The sequence below is a fragment of the Triticum urartu genome, chromosome 1, assembly GCF_003073215.2.
Source record: "Triticum urartu cultivar G1812 chromosome 1, Tu2.1, whole genome shotgun sequence".
Taxonomy (NCBI): domain Eukaryota; kingdom Viridiplantae; phylum Streptophyta; class Magnoliopsida; order Poales; family Poaceae; genus Triticum; species Triticum urartu.
In genome coordinates, this window is record NC_053022.1 from 349,946,341 (window position 1) to 349,961,430 (window position 15,090).

Consider the following 15,090-nt stretch of genomic DNA (forward strand, 5'->3'; position numbering starts at 1 on the left):
TTGGCGAGACGACAACGATGCTACGATGGAGATCAAGGTGTCGCGCCGGTGACGATGGTGATCATGACGGTGCTTCGGAGATGGAGATCACAAGCACAAGATGATGATGATGGCCATATCATATCACTTATATTGATTGCATGTGATGTTTATCTTTTTATGCATCTTATCTTGCTTTGATTGACGGTAGCATTATAAGATGATCTCTCACTAAATTATCAAGAAGTGTTCACCCCAAGTGTGCCATGCTTTACGGCTTAGAATCGGGACTTCAACGACGTTTTGAACGTCATGGAGCATATGAGATGTTCCAGGAGTTGAAGTTAATATTTCAAGCAAATGCCCGAATTGAGAGATATGAAGTCTCCAATAAGTTCTAAAGCTGCAAGATGGAGGAGAACAGTTCTGTCAGTGAGCATATACTCAAAATGTCTGGGTATAATAATCACTTGATTCAATTGGGAGTTAATCTTCCGGATGATTGCGTCATTGACAGAATTCTCCAATCACTGCCACCAAGCTACAAGAGCTTCGTGATGAACTATAATATGCAAGGGATGAACAAGACTATTCCCGAGCTCTTCGCAATGCTGAAAGCTGCGGAGGTAGAAATCAAAAAGGAGCATCAAGTGTTGATGGTTAACAAAACCACTAGTTTCAAGAAAAAGGGTAAAGGGAAGAAGAAGGGGAACTTCAAGAAGAACGGCAAGCAAGTTGCTGCTCAGGAGAAGAAACCCAAGTCTGGACCTAAGCCTGAAATTGAGTGCTTCTACTGCAAGCAGACTGGTCACTGGAAGCAGAACTGCCCCAAGTATTTGGCGGATAAGAAGGATGGCAAGGTGAACAAAGGTATATGTGATATACATGTTATTGATGTGTACCTTACTAGAGCTCGCAGTAGCACCTGGGTATTTGATACTGGTTCTGTTGCTAATATTTGCAACTCGAAACAGGGACTACGGAATAAGCGGGCACTGGCAAAGGACGAGGTGACGATGCGCGTGGGAAACGGTTCCAAAGTTGATGTGATCGCGGTCGGCACGCTACCTCTACATCTACCTTCAGGATTAATATTAGACCTAAATAATTGTTATTTGGTGCCAGCGTTGAGCATGAACATTATATCTGGATCTTGTTCAATGCGAGACGGTTATTCATTTAAATCAGAGAATAATGGTTGTTCTATTTATATGAGTAATATCTTTTATGGTCATGCACCCTTGAAGAGTGGTCTATTCTTATTGAATCTCGATAGTAGTAATACACATATTCATAATGTTGAAGCCAAAAGATGCAGAGTTGATAATGAAAGTGCAACTTATTTGTGGCACTGTCGTTTAGGTCATATCGGTATAAAGCGCATGAAGAAACTCCATACTGATGGACTTTTGGAACCACTTGATTATGAATCACTTGGTACTTGCGAACCGTGCCTCATGGGCAAGATGACTAAAACACCGTTCTCTGGTACTATGGAGAGAGCAACAGATTTGTTGGAGATCATACATACCGATGTATGTGGTCCGATGAATATTGAGGCTCGTGGCGGATATCGTTATTTTCTCACCTTCACAGATGATTTAAGCAGATATGGGTATATCTACTTAATGAAACATAAATCTGAAACATTTGAAAAGTTCAAAGAATTTCAGAGTGAAGTTGAAAATCATCGTAACAAGAAAATAAAGTTTCTACGATCTGATCGTGGAGGAGAATATTTGAGTTACGAGTTTGGTGTACATTTGAAAAACTGTGGAATAGTTTCGCAACTCACGCCACCCGGAACACCACAGCGTAATGGTGTGTCCGAACGTCGTAATCGTACTTTATTGGACATGGTGCGATCTATGATGTCTCTTACTGATTTACCGCTATCGTTTTGGGGTTATGCTCTAGAGACGGCCGCATTCACGTTAAATAGGGCACCATCAAAATCCGTTGAGACGACGCCTTATGAACTGTGGTTTGGCAAGAAACCAAAGTTGTCGTTTCTTAAAGTTTGGGGCTGCGATGCTTATGTGAAAAAGCTTCAACCTGATAAGCTCGAACCCAAATCGGAGAAATGTGTCTTCATAGGATACCCAAAGGAAACTGTTGGGTACACCTTCTATCACAGATCCGAAGGTAAGACATTCGTTGCTAAGAATGGATCCTTTCTAGAGAAGGAGTTTCTCTCGAAAGAAGTGAGTGGGAGGAAAGTAGAACTTGACGAGGTAACTGTACCTGCTCCCTTACTGGAAAGTGGTTCATCACAGAAAACTGTTTCAGTGACACCTACACCAGTTAGTGAGGAAGCCAATGATAATGATCATGAAACTTCAGATCAAGATACTACTGAACCTCGTAGATCAACCAGAGTAAGATCCGCACCAGAGTGGTACGGTAATCCTGTTCTGGAAGTCATGATACTAGATCATGATGAACCTACGAACTATGAAGAAGCGATGGTGAGCCTAGATTCCGCAAAGTGGCTTGAAGCCATGAAATCTGAGATGGGATCCATGTATGAGAACAAAGTATGGACTTTGGTTGACTTGCCCGATGATCGGCAAGCAATTGAAAATAAATGGATCTTTAAGAAGAAGACTGACGCTGATGGTAATGTTACTGTCTACAAAGCTCGACTTGTCGCAAAAGGTTTTCGGCAAGTTCAAGGGATTGACTACGATGAGACCTTCTCACCCGTAGCGATGCTTAAGTCCGTCCGAATCATGTTAGCGAATGCCGCATTTTATGATTATGAAATTTGGCAGATGGATGTCAAAACTGCATTCCTGAATGGATTTCTGGAAGAAGAGTTGTATATGATGCAACCAGAAGGTTTTGTCGATCCAAAGGGAGCTAAGAAAGTGTGCAAGCTCCAGCGATCCATTTATGGACTGGTGCAAGCCTCTCGGAGTTGGAATAAACGTTTTGATAGTGTGATCAAAGCATTTGGTTTTATACAGACTTTCGGAGAAGCCTGTATTTACAAGAAAGTGAGTGGGAGCTCTGTAGCATTTCTGATATTATATGTGGATGACATATTGCTAATTGGAAATGATATAGAATTTCTGGATAGCATAAAGGGATACTTGAATAAAAGTTTTTCAATGAAAGACCTCGGTGAAGCTGCTTACATATTAGGCATTAAGATCTATAGAGATAGATCAAGACGCTTAATTGGACTTTCACAAAGCACATACCTTGACAAAATTTTGAAGAAGTTCAAAATGGATCAAGCAAAGAAAGGGTTCTTGCCTGTGTTACAAGGTGTGAAGTTGAGTAAGACTCAATGCCCGACCACTGCAGAAGGTAGAGAGAATATGGAAGATGTTCCCTATGCATCAGCCATAGGATCTATCATGTATGCAATGCTGTGTACCAGACCTGATGTGTGCCTTGCTATAAGTTTAGTAGGGAGGTACCAAAGTAATCCAGGAGTGGATCACTGGACAGCGGTCAAGAACATCCTGAAATACCTGAAAAGTACTAAGGATATGTTTCTCGTATATGGAGGTGACAAAGAGCTCACCGTAAAAGGTTACGTTGATGCAAGCTTTGACACTGATCCGGACGATTCTAAATCGCAAACCGGATACCTGTTTACATTAAACGGTGGAGCTGTCAGTTGGTGCAGTTCTAAACAAAGCGTCGTAGCGGGATCTACATGTGAAGCGGAGTACATAGCTGCTTCGGAAGCAGCAAACGAAGGAGTCTGGATGAAGGAGTTCATATCCGATCTAGGTGTCATACCTAATGCATCGGGTCCAATGAAAATCTTTTGTGACAATACTGGTGCAATTGCCTTGGCAAAGGAATCCATATTTCGCAAGAGGACCAAGCACATCAAGAGACGCTTCAATTCCATCCGGGACCAAGTCCAGGTGGGAGACATAGAGATTTGCAAGATACCATACGGATCTGAATATTGCAGACCCGTTGACTAAGCCTCTTCCACGAGCAAAACATGATCAGCACCAAGGCTCCATGGGTGTTAGAATCATTACAGTGTAATCTAGATTATTGACTCTAGTGCAAGTGGGAGACTGAAGGAAATATGCCCTAGAGGCAATAATAAAGTTATTATTTATTTCCTTATAATCATGATAAATGTTTATTATTCATGCTAGAATTGTATCAACCGGAAACATAATACATGTGTGAATACATAGACAAACAAAGTGTCACTAGTATGCCTCTACTTGACTAGCTCGTTAATCAAATATGGTTATGTTTCCTAACCATGAACAATGAGTTGTTATTAATAATAAAGTTATTATTTATTTCCTTATAATCATGATAAATGTTTATTATTCATGCTAGAATTGTATTAACCGGAAACATAATACATGTGTGAATACATAGACAAACAAAGTGTCACTAGTATGCCTCTACTTGACTAGCTCGTTAATCAAAGATGGTTATGTTTCCTAACCATGAACAATGAGTTGTTATTTGATTAACGGGATCACATCATTAAGAGAATGATCTGATTGACATGACCCATTCCATTAGCTTAGCACCCGATCGTTTAGTATGTTGCTATTGCTTTCTTCATGACTTATACATGTTCCTGTAACTATGAGATTATGCAACTCCCGTTTACCGGAGGAACACTTTGGGTACTACCAAACGTCACACCGTAACTGGGTGATTATAAAGGAGTACTACAGGTGTCTCCAAAGGTACATGTTGGGTTGGCGTATTTCGAGATTAGGTTTTGTCACCCAGATTGTCGGAGAGGTATCTCTGGGCCCTCTCGGTAATGCACATCACATAAGCCTTGCAAGCATTGCAACTAATGAGTTAGTTGCGAGATGATGTATTAAGGAACGAGTAAATCGACTTGCCGGCAACGAGATTGAACTAGGTATGGGATACCGACGATTGAATCTCGGGCAAGTAACATACCGATGACAAAGGGAACAACGTATGTTGTTATGCGGTCTGACCGATAAAGATCTTCGTAGAATATGTAGGAGCCAATATGGGCATCCAGGTTCCTCTATTGGTTATTGACCGGAGACATGTCTCGGTCATGTCTACATAGTTCTCGAACCCGTAGGGTCCGCACGCTTAAAGTTCTGTGATAATCAGTTTTATGAGTTTATATGTTTTGATGTACCGAAGGTAGTTCGGAGTCCCGGATATGATCACAGACATGACGAGGAGTCTCGAAATGGTAGAGACATAAAGATTGATATATTGGAAGCCTATGTTTGGACATCGGAAGTATTCCGGGTGAAATCGGGATTTTACCGGAGTACCGGGAGGGTTACCGGAACCCCCCGGGAGCTATATGGGCCATGGTGGGCCTTAGTGGAAAAGAGAAGGGGCTGCCCTAGATGGGCTGCGCGCCTCCCCCTTCCCCTAGTCCTATTAGGACTAGGAGAGGTGGCCGGCCCCCTCCTCCTCTTTTCCCCTCCGAGGAATCCTAGTTGGACTAGGATTGGAGGGGGAATCCTACTCCCAGAGGGAGTAGGACTCTCCTGCGCCTCCCTCCTTGGCCAGCCAGCCTCCCCTCCTCTGCTCCTTTATATACGGAGGCAGGGGACACCTCTAGACACACAAGTTGATCCACGTGATCTATTCCTTAGCCGTGTGCGGTGCCCCCTGCCACCATATACCTCGATAATACTGTAGCGGAGTTTAGGTGAAGCCCTGCTGCTGTAGTTCATCAAGATCATCACCACGTCGTCGTGCTGACGGAACTCTTCCCTGACACTTTGCTGGATCGGAGTCCGGGGATCGTCATCGAGCTGAACGTGTGCTCGAACTCGGAGGTGCCGTAGTTTCGGTACTTGATCGGTTGGATCGTGAAGACGTACGACTACTTCCTCTACGTCGTGTCATCGCTTCCGCAGTCGGTCTGCGTTGGGTACGTAGACAACACTCTCCCCCTCGTTGCTATGCATCACATGATCTTGCGTGTGCGTAGGAAAATTTTTGAAATTACTACGAAACCCAACATACTCTACCCTCGAAAACTGTTGCGATCCCCTATACTTGTGGATTATCAAGACTATTTTCTGGCACCGTTGTCGGGGAGCATAGCTCTATTCTTTGAGTCACTTGGGATTTATATCTTCTTATCATTATGAAGAACTTGAAAGACGCGAAAAGAAAAGTATCCCTCAACTACGAGGGGAGGTAAGGAACTGCCATCTAGCTCTGCGCTTGATTCACCTTCTGTTTTGAGTAAACTTGTGACACCTAAACCTGCTTCTGCTATTCATTCTGATATGTCGCATGTTATTGATGATGCCACTTCTGCTATGCATGATACTTATGATGAAACTACTTCTATGCTTGTTACTACTGTGCCACTTGGTGAATTTCTTGATGAACAACTTGCTAGGGTTAGAGAGAATGAAATTATTGAAATTGATAATATTGATGAAAGTGATGATGAAGATTCTCCCCCTAGATATGAATTACATGTTGTGCCTGAGGGCTATGTTATGGATGAAGAAACTGCTAGAGATTTTCTTGCTTGCAATGATAGGAGTGATCTTAAGAGATTATTAGCTAAGCTGAAACAAAAAATTCTGAATGCTAGAATGAAATATGATCCTGCTTATGCTACTTCACCTATGTTTGTTAGTGATAAGGATTATGATTTCTCTCTTGATCCTGAAGTAATTACCTTGGTTGAATCTGATCCTTTCTATGGCTATGAATCTGAAACTGTTGTGGTACATCTTACTAAATTCAATGATATAGCCACCCTGTTCACTAATGATGATAAAACTCGTTATTATTATATCCTTAAATTATTTTCGTTCTCATTAAAGGGTGATGCTAAGATATGGTTTAATTCTCTTGATCCTGGTTGTGTGCGTATATTACTTCTCTGCTAAATATTTCCCCGCTCATAAGAAACAAGCTGCTTTAAGGGAAATATATAATTTTGTGCAAATTGAAGAAGAGAGTCTTCCACAAGCTTGGGGGAGGCTTCTCCAATTACTTAATGCTTTGCCTGATCATCCTCTTAAGAAAAATGAAATACTTGATATCTTTTATAATAGACTAACTGATGCTTCCAGAGACCACCTGGATAGTTGTGCTGGTTGTGTTTTCAAGGAAAGAACACCAGATGAAGTTGAAATTCTATTGAATAATATGTTTACTAATGAAAACAATTGGACACTTCCTGATCCAATCCCTAATTCAATTCCTGAACCAACTCCTAAGCCAACTCCGAAGAAAAGGGGTATTCTATTTCTCAGTCCAGAAGATATGCAAGAGGCAAAGAAATCTATGAAGGAAAAAGGTATAAAAGCTGAAGATGTTAAGAATTTACCTCCTATTGAAGAAATACATGGTCTTAATTTACCGCCTATTGAAGAAATACATGGTTTTAATCCATCACCTATTGAAGAAACACATGGTATTGATAACCCGACATAGGTAGTAAAGGTAAATTCTCTCTATTGATATGATAAAGCTGAAATCCCATTTACTAAGTTTGCTAGCCCATGCTTGGATGAGTTTGATGACTTTATGGTTAAACAAGAAAACTTCAATGCTTATTTTGGTAGAGAATTAAAACGCAATGCTGATATACTTGAACACTTGGGTGATTATATGGCTAATGTTAAAGGTGAACTTAAACTTATTTGTAAACATGCTTCTATGGTTACCACTCAAGTAGAACAAGTACTCAAAGCTCTGAATGATTTACTCAATGAATTAAATAGTAAGAAAAATGATAATGTTGTCAGAATTATGACTAGAGGTGGTAAAATGACTCAGGAACCTTTGTATCCTGAGGGCCATCCTAAGAGAATTGAGCAAGATTCTCAGAGAAATAATATTGATGCACCTAGTCAGAGGAAGAAAAAGAAAAATGATAGGACTTTGCATGCTTCTATTGAACCTGTTGTTGACACACCTGAGAACCCTAATGATATTTCTATTTCTGATGTTGAAACACAATCTGGTAATGAACATGAACCTAGTGATAATATTAATAATGATGTTCATGTTGATGCTCAACCTAGTAATGACACTGAAGTAGAGATTGAACCTGTTGTTGATCTTGATAACCCACAATCAAAGAATCAATGTTATTATAAGAGAGACTTTGTTGCTAGGAAGAACGCTAAAGAAAGAGAACCATGGGTTCAGAAACCCATACCTTTTCCTCCTAAACCATCCAAGAAAAAGGATGATGAGGATTTTGAGCGCTTTACTGAAATGATTAGACCTATCTTTTTGCGTATGCGTTTTGACTGATATGCTTAAAATGAATCCTTATGCTAAATATATGAAAGATATTGTTACTAATAAAAGAAAGATACCGGAAGCTGAAATTTCCACCATGCTTGCTAATTATACTTTTAAAGGTGGAATCCAAAGAAACTTCGAGATCCAGGAGTACCAACTATACCATGCTCCATTAAAAGAAACTATGTTAAAATTGTTTTATGTGATCTTGGAGCCGATGTTAGTGTTATGCCTCTCTCTTTATATCGTAGACTTGATTTGAATAAGTTGACACCTACTGAAATATCTTTGCAAATGGCTGATAAATCAACTGATATACATGTCGGTATTTGTGAGGATGTGCCTGTTGTGGTTGCAAACGTTACTATTTTAACGGACTTTGTTATTCTTGATATTCCCGAGGACGATAGTATGTCTGTTATTCTTGGAAGACCCTTTCTGAATACTGCAGGGGCTGTTATTGATTGCACCAAAGGAAATGTCACTTTTGATGTTAATGGCAATGAGCATACGGTACACTTTCTGAGGAAACAACCTCAAGTTCATAGTATAAACTCTATTGGAAAAATTCCATCGATTATTTTTGGAGGTTTTGAATTTCCTCTTCCTACTGTCAAGAAGAAATATGATATTATTATTGTTGGGGATGTGCATATCCCCGTTGAGGTAACCTAGTGTTATTCGAAAATTCTCCGGTTCCATGTTATTCGGAATGAGTTTGTTAACAAGACCTGATCAACCTTGTTAGTGGATTCCTTTTGATGAGCATGAGATGGATGAATTTAGAAAACACAACTCTCTGTACCCTCTTTTTACTTTCTATTATTTATATGAAATAAAGCAAAAATAGTAATTTCTGTCTATTTTCTGAATTATCTATGCAATAAAAAATACCCCGAAAATAGAAGTTCTCCTAATGCCCTGAAATTTAAATATGATTTTTTTCTGGAATATTTGAGAATATCTGGCACTGAGAACACAGCAGGGGGAGCAACCACCTGGCCATGAGGGTGGAGGGCGCGCCCTACCCCCCTGGGCACGCCCCTTGCCTCGTGGGCCCATGGTGGCTCCCGTCCACTTATTCCACCTACCACACACTCCTTCTTCCTCCCACAAACATCACTAACTAGCTCAAACCCGAGTCCAAGCTCATTTTGCTACCATTTTCGATCTCCTTGCTCAAAGCTCCATTCACAAAACTACTTTGGGGGATTGTTCCTTGGTATGTGACTCCTCCAATGGTCCAATTAGTTTTTGTTCTAGTGCTTTATTCATTGCATATTTTTGCTGCTTAGGTGACCCTGTTCTTGAGCTTGCATGTCAAATTTATGTGGTCAAAAGTAGTTTTGATGCATGATATTGCCTCTAGGCACTTGTAGGAGTAGTTGCTATCAATATTGTTGAGTTTGGTTCACTTTTATTTTGAAGTTACTAAAATTTCAGAAATTTTCAGAAAAAGATGAAGAGATTTTTGAGGGGCTCATCGAGCCGAAGCTCGAAGGATAAGCAAAGTGAGGAGGATAAGAGGTCCAAATATAATCTCCCTCGCACCGCGGAAGTTCGGCCGTGTGAATGGCCTTGTGATAATTTCTTGAGAGCAGCCGGGATTTATAATGATTTCTATGAATTGGCTGAGAATGCAGGCCTCGCCGTCTTCCTCCACGACCAACGCAAACATTATCTCTTACTCACTAATATCTTTGTGTAAAACTTTCATTTCCATGCTAGGAGCTCCCCACCTACGGTGGAATTTTATTTATATGATGAGCATAAGGAGATGTCACTTCATGATTTTTGTCGGGTTTGTTTGATCCCTTTCGAGGGCAGCGTAGAGGAACCACATCATGACGATGTGGATGGGTTTATTGATACCATTACTATAGGGGAAACGAGGAAGGTTTCCGACACATGAATTACTAGCATACACTTTCCTGTTCTACGTTACTTTGCTATATTTGCTAGTAGATGCTTAATTGGGAGCAGAAACTGTGGAAACCTGAGTGCCCCTGATATTGTTATTTTATGCCATGCCTTATTTCGTGATGACACATTCAGTATGGGCGCTATTTTTGCAAAGCAGTTAAATCTTAACTGTACTAAGGGCCCCGTCCTTGGAGGCATCTTCGCCTCGCGCCTCGCTGCACACTTCAACATACCTATTAGGCATTATGAGAAGGAAGAGAAGTTGTTGCCTCCTGTTTATCTAGATTATAAGAGTATGGTAGCACATGATTTTATTGTTAAGAATAGGGAAAAGGCGCTTAAGTACAAATTAATATTTGGTAAAAATCATCTTGAGACTATTACCTTGCCTGCTCCTTCCTTGTTTGATTTATCTGCAGGCAAGTACCTTGTTCCGTTGGAGGCCATTCACGCCTACCGGAACCCTACATCAGCTACAGAGCCAGAGCCGGAACCACAATTTGATCCTCCACGACAGTCTGATTACCAGTGGGATCCGGAGGTGATTGCCAACCAGTGGCAATCCGAGGCTTCTTCACTGTACTACCCCAAGTATTATTTTGGATATCCGCCAGGCCAACCGTGGCCATAGACCAACTTAGGCCAAAAGCCTAAGCTTGGGGAAGTACATATTTCTCACCGACATTACATTCATGTTCACACACTCATGCTAGGTGTCGGTGCTCATACTTTTTCATTGTATCATCCATGCTAGTTTTTTCCTTTTTTATGCTTTCTTCTTATGTGTTCAATAAACCTTAATAAAAACAAAAAAATTAGTTGTAGCTTTTAGTTAGTTTACTTTTCATGCTTGTAGTAGTAATTAAAAAGAAAACCCAAAAATATTTACCATTCTTCTTTTGCTTGTTGGGAGCTTTCCCATGTAAATAGTTTTATTTCTTTTATTTTTCTTTAGGGGTCGAGAGGAGAAGACCATAATTAAAATGTTAAAGTGGCTCTTATATGCATTATTGTTGATCTGATGAAAGAGCCCATATTATCTTGTCTTCTCTCTTGAATTGAATGCCTGTAGATTCCAGCTTAGTCCAATGCACGTGCACTATTATTATTATCCACATTATTCGGTCGTGCAAGTGAAAGGCAATAATGATGATTACATGATGAACTTATTGAGATGAGAAAAGCTGGTATGAACTCGACCTCTCTTGTTTTTGTAAATATGATTAGTTCATCGTTCCTGATTCAGCCTATTATGAATAAACATGTTTGCAATGACAATTAGAGATTATAGTTGCTTATTCCATGCTTAATTAGCTAGGAGTTTGTAATGTTTTACCTTGCGTGCCAACATGCTATTAAAATGGTTGTGATGTGGTATGATAGGATGGTATCCTCTTTTGAACGATTCAAGTGGCTTGACTTGGCACATGTTCACGCATGTAGTTAAAACAAAATCAACATAGCCTCTACGATATTTATGTTCATGGTGCATTATGTCCTACTCATGCTTGCATTCGGTGTTTATTAATTTTAATGCATGTTCATGATTGTTGTCGCTCTCTAGTTGGTCACTTCCCTGTCTTTTGCTAGCCTTCACTTGTACTAAGCGGGAATACTGCTTGTGCATCCAATTCCATAAACCCCAAAGTTATTCCATATGAGTCCACCATACCTACCTATATACGGTATCTACCTGCCATTCCAAGTAAATTTGTATGTGCCAAACTCTAAACCTTCAAATAAACATTCTGTTTTGTATGCTCGAATAGCTCATGTATCAACTAGGGCTGTCCGAATCTTCCATGTTAGGTGGGTTATTCTCAAGAGGAGTGGACTCTGCTCCTCACTCGCGAGAAAATGGCTGGTAACCGGGATGCCCAGTCCCATGCTTTATGCAAATCAAATCAAAATAATTGCAAACAAAACTCCCCTGAGACTGTTGTTAGTTGGAGGCACTCGTTGTTTCGAGCAAGCCATGGATTGATGCTTGTTGGTGGAGGGGGAGTATAAACTTTACCATTCTGTTAGGGAACCGCCTATAGTGTGTGTAGCATGGAAGATATCGCCATCTCTTGGTTGTTATGTTGACAAAGAAAGTATACCGCTCAAAATATTATTCATATCTATTTCAAAACCAAGCTCTGGCACCTCTACAAATCCCTACTTCCCTCTGCGAAGGGCCTATCCATTTACTTTTATGTTGAGTCATCATCCTCTTATTAAAAAGCACCAGTTGGAGAGCACCGCTGTCATTTGCATCCATTACTGTTAGTTTACATTGAGTATGACTTGACTGGATCTCTTTTACCATGAATTACAATGTCTAGTCAGTCCTTGATCTTTAAAGGTGCTCTGCATTTATGTTTTGTGGTCTCAGAAAGGGCTAGCGAGATACCATCTTGTTATATCATATCATGATTGTTTTGAGAAAGTGTTGTCATCCGAGATTTATTATTATTGCTCGCTAGTTGATTATGTCATTGATATGAGTACACGTGAGACCTAAATGTTATTGTGAATATGGTTAGTTCATAATCTTTGCTGAAAACTTGAATGTTGGCTTTACATATTTACAACAACAAGAGCAAACAGAGTTTGTAAAATTTTTTCTTTATCACTTTCAGTTTATCAACTGAATTGCTTGAGGACAAGCAAAGGTTTAAGCTTGGGGAGTGGATACGTCTCCGTCGTATCTACTTTTCCAAACACTTTTGCCCTTTTGTTTTGGACTCTAACTTGCATGATTTGAATGGAACTAACCCGGACTGACGCTATTTTTAGCAGAATTGCCATGGTGTTATTTTTATGCAGAAATAAAAGTTCTCGGAATGACCTGAAAATCAACGGAGGATTATTTTGGAATATATAAAAAATACTGGAAGGAAGATCCACGTTAGGGGGGCCTCCACCTGTCCACGAGGGTGGGGCATGCCCTACCCCCTGAGCGTGCCCCCTGCCTCGTGGGCCCCCTAACGCTCCACTGACCTCAACCCTGACTCCGTATATTCATTTTTAGGGAGAAAAAAACCAGGGAGAAGGATTCATCGCGTTTTATGATACGGAGCCGCCACCAAGCCCTAAACTCTCTCGGGAGGGCTGATCGGGAGTCCGTTCGGGGCTCCGGAGAGGGGAATCTGTCGCCATCGTCATCATCAACCATCCTCCATCACCAATTTCATGATGCTCATCGTCGTGCGTGAGTAATTCCATTGTAGGCTTGCCGGACGATGATGTTGGATGACAATTATCATGTAATCGAGTTAGTTTTGTTAGGGTTTGATCCCTAGTATCCACTATGTTCTGAGATTGATGTTGCTATGACTTTGCTATGCTTAATGCTTGTCACTAGGGCCCAAGTGCCATGATTTCAGATCTGGACCTATTATGTTTTCATAAATATATGAGAGTTCTTGATCCTATCTTGCAAGTCTATAGTCACCTACTATGTGTTATGATCCAGCAACCCCGAAGTGACAATAATCGGGACCACTCCCGGTGATGACCGTAGTTTGAGGAGTTTATGTATTCACTATGTGTTAATGCTTTGGTCCGGTACTCTATTAAAAGGAGGTCTTAATATCCCTTAGTTTCCAATAGGACCCCACTACCATGGGAGGGTAGGACAAAAGATGTCATGCAAGTTCTTTTCCATAAGCACGTATGACTATATTCGGAATACATGCCTACATTACATTGATGAACTGGAGCTAGTTCTGTGTCACCCTTGGTTATGACTGTTACACGATCGATCGCATCCGGCATAATTCTCCATCACCGATCCATTGCCTACGAGCTTTCCATATATTTTTCTTCGCTTATTTACTTTTCCGTTGCTATTGTTATCATCACTACAAAACACCAAAAATATTACTTTTGCTACCGTTACCTTTTACCACCGTTACCACTACTATCATATTACTTTGCTACTAAATACTTTGCTGCAGATATTAAGTTATCCAGGTGTGGTTGAATTGACAACTCAGCTGCTAATACTTGAGAATATTCTTTGGCTCCCCTTGTGTCGAATCAATAAATTTGGGTTGAATAATCTACCCTCGAAAACTGTTGCGATCACCTATACTTGTGGGTTATCACGCACGCCATAACCTTCCCTCGTTGGAGGCACCAGCCAGAGGCATGACAATAGACCCAGTTAGGACCTTCCCATAAAGGCAAGCGTGGTTGCACTGGTCAGCTCAATATGGTGGCACCATGACTCAGCCAACAGTTGTTCAAGTTCAATTTAATTCGATTAAACTTAAATGAAAAAATATTGAGCCATGATAAAATAACTTGATTCAATTACAATGCATGAGCATGATATCAATCATAAGCATGAGGGTACAACATAACTATCAACCATATCAACAATGAATCATATCCAAATGAGCATGACATAATGATGAGCATGAATATCACAAGTACAACACTACTCATAGTATGACATGATCATTATCATCAACAATAAGTACCATGCAAGAACACATCAATAACATAACAGAGTAAACACTTAACCAACTAACAACAAAGGAACAATGCATATTAACGGTACTCGGTAACCGACGTTAGTCATGCACCAAAGAACATGACCAACCCAACATGTACTACTATCAAGCATGACCAATATGAAAGTAATTCTAGCAGGTAGAACATGACAACAGAGTGCAAGAAAACATAGCAAGACGATAACCATTGATCCATAAGCATAACCGAAATAATGACAGTAGTACCAAAACAAACATATAGTTATTAAAGATTCAAGTTGAAAACCAATGCTACTGCATGGCTATCATGCAAATGGTGGTTGTGGCTTGCCTGGGGTGGAAGAAATCACCGGGAGAAAGTGCGAGAAACTCGCGGAATGAATCACCGGAAAAAGTTCTCGCTCGGATGGGGCTGATTAAGAGTAAGGGGAAAATAGGCATTTTCATAATGTTAAAACATGGTGAAAATGAT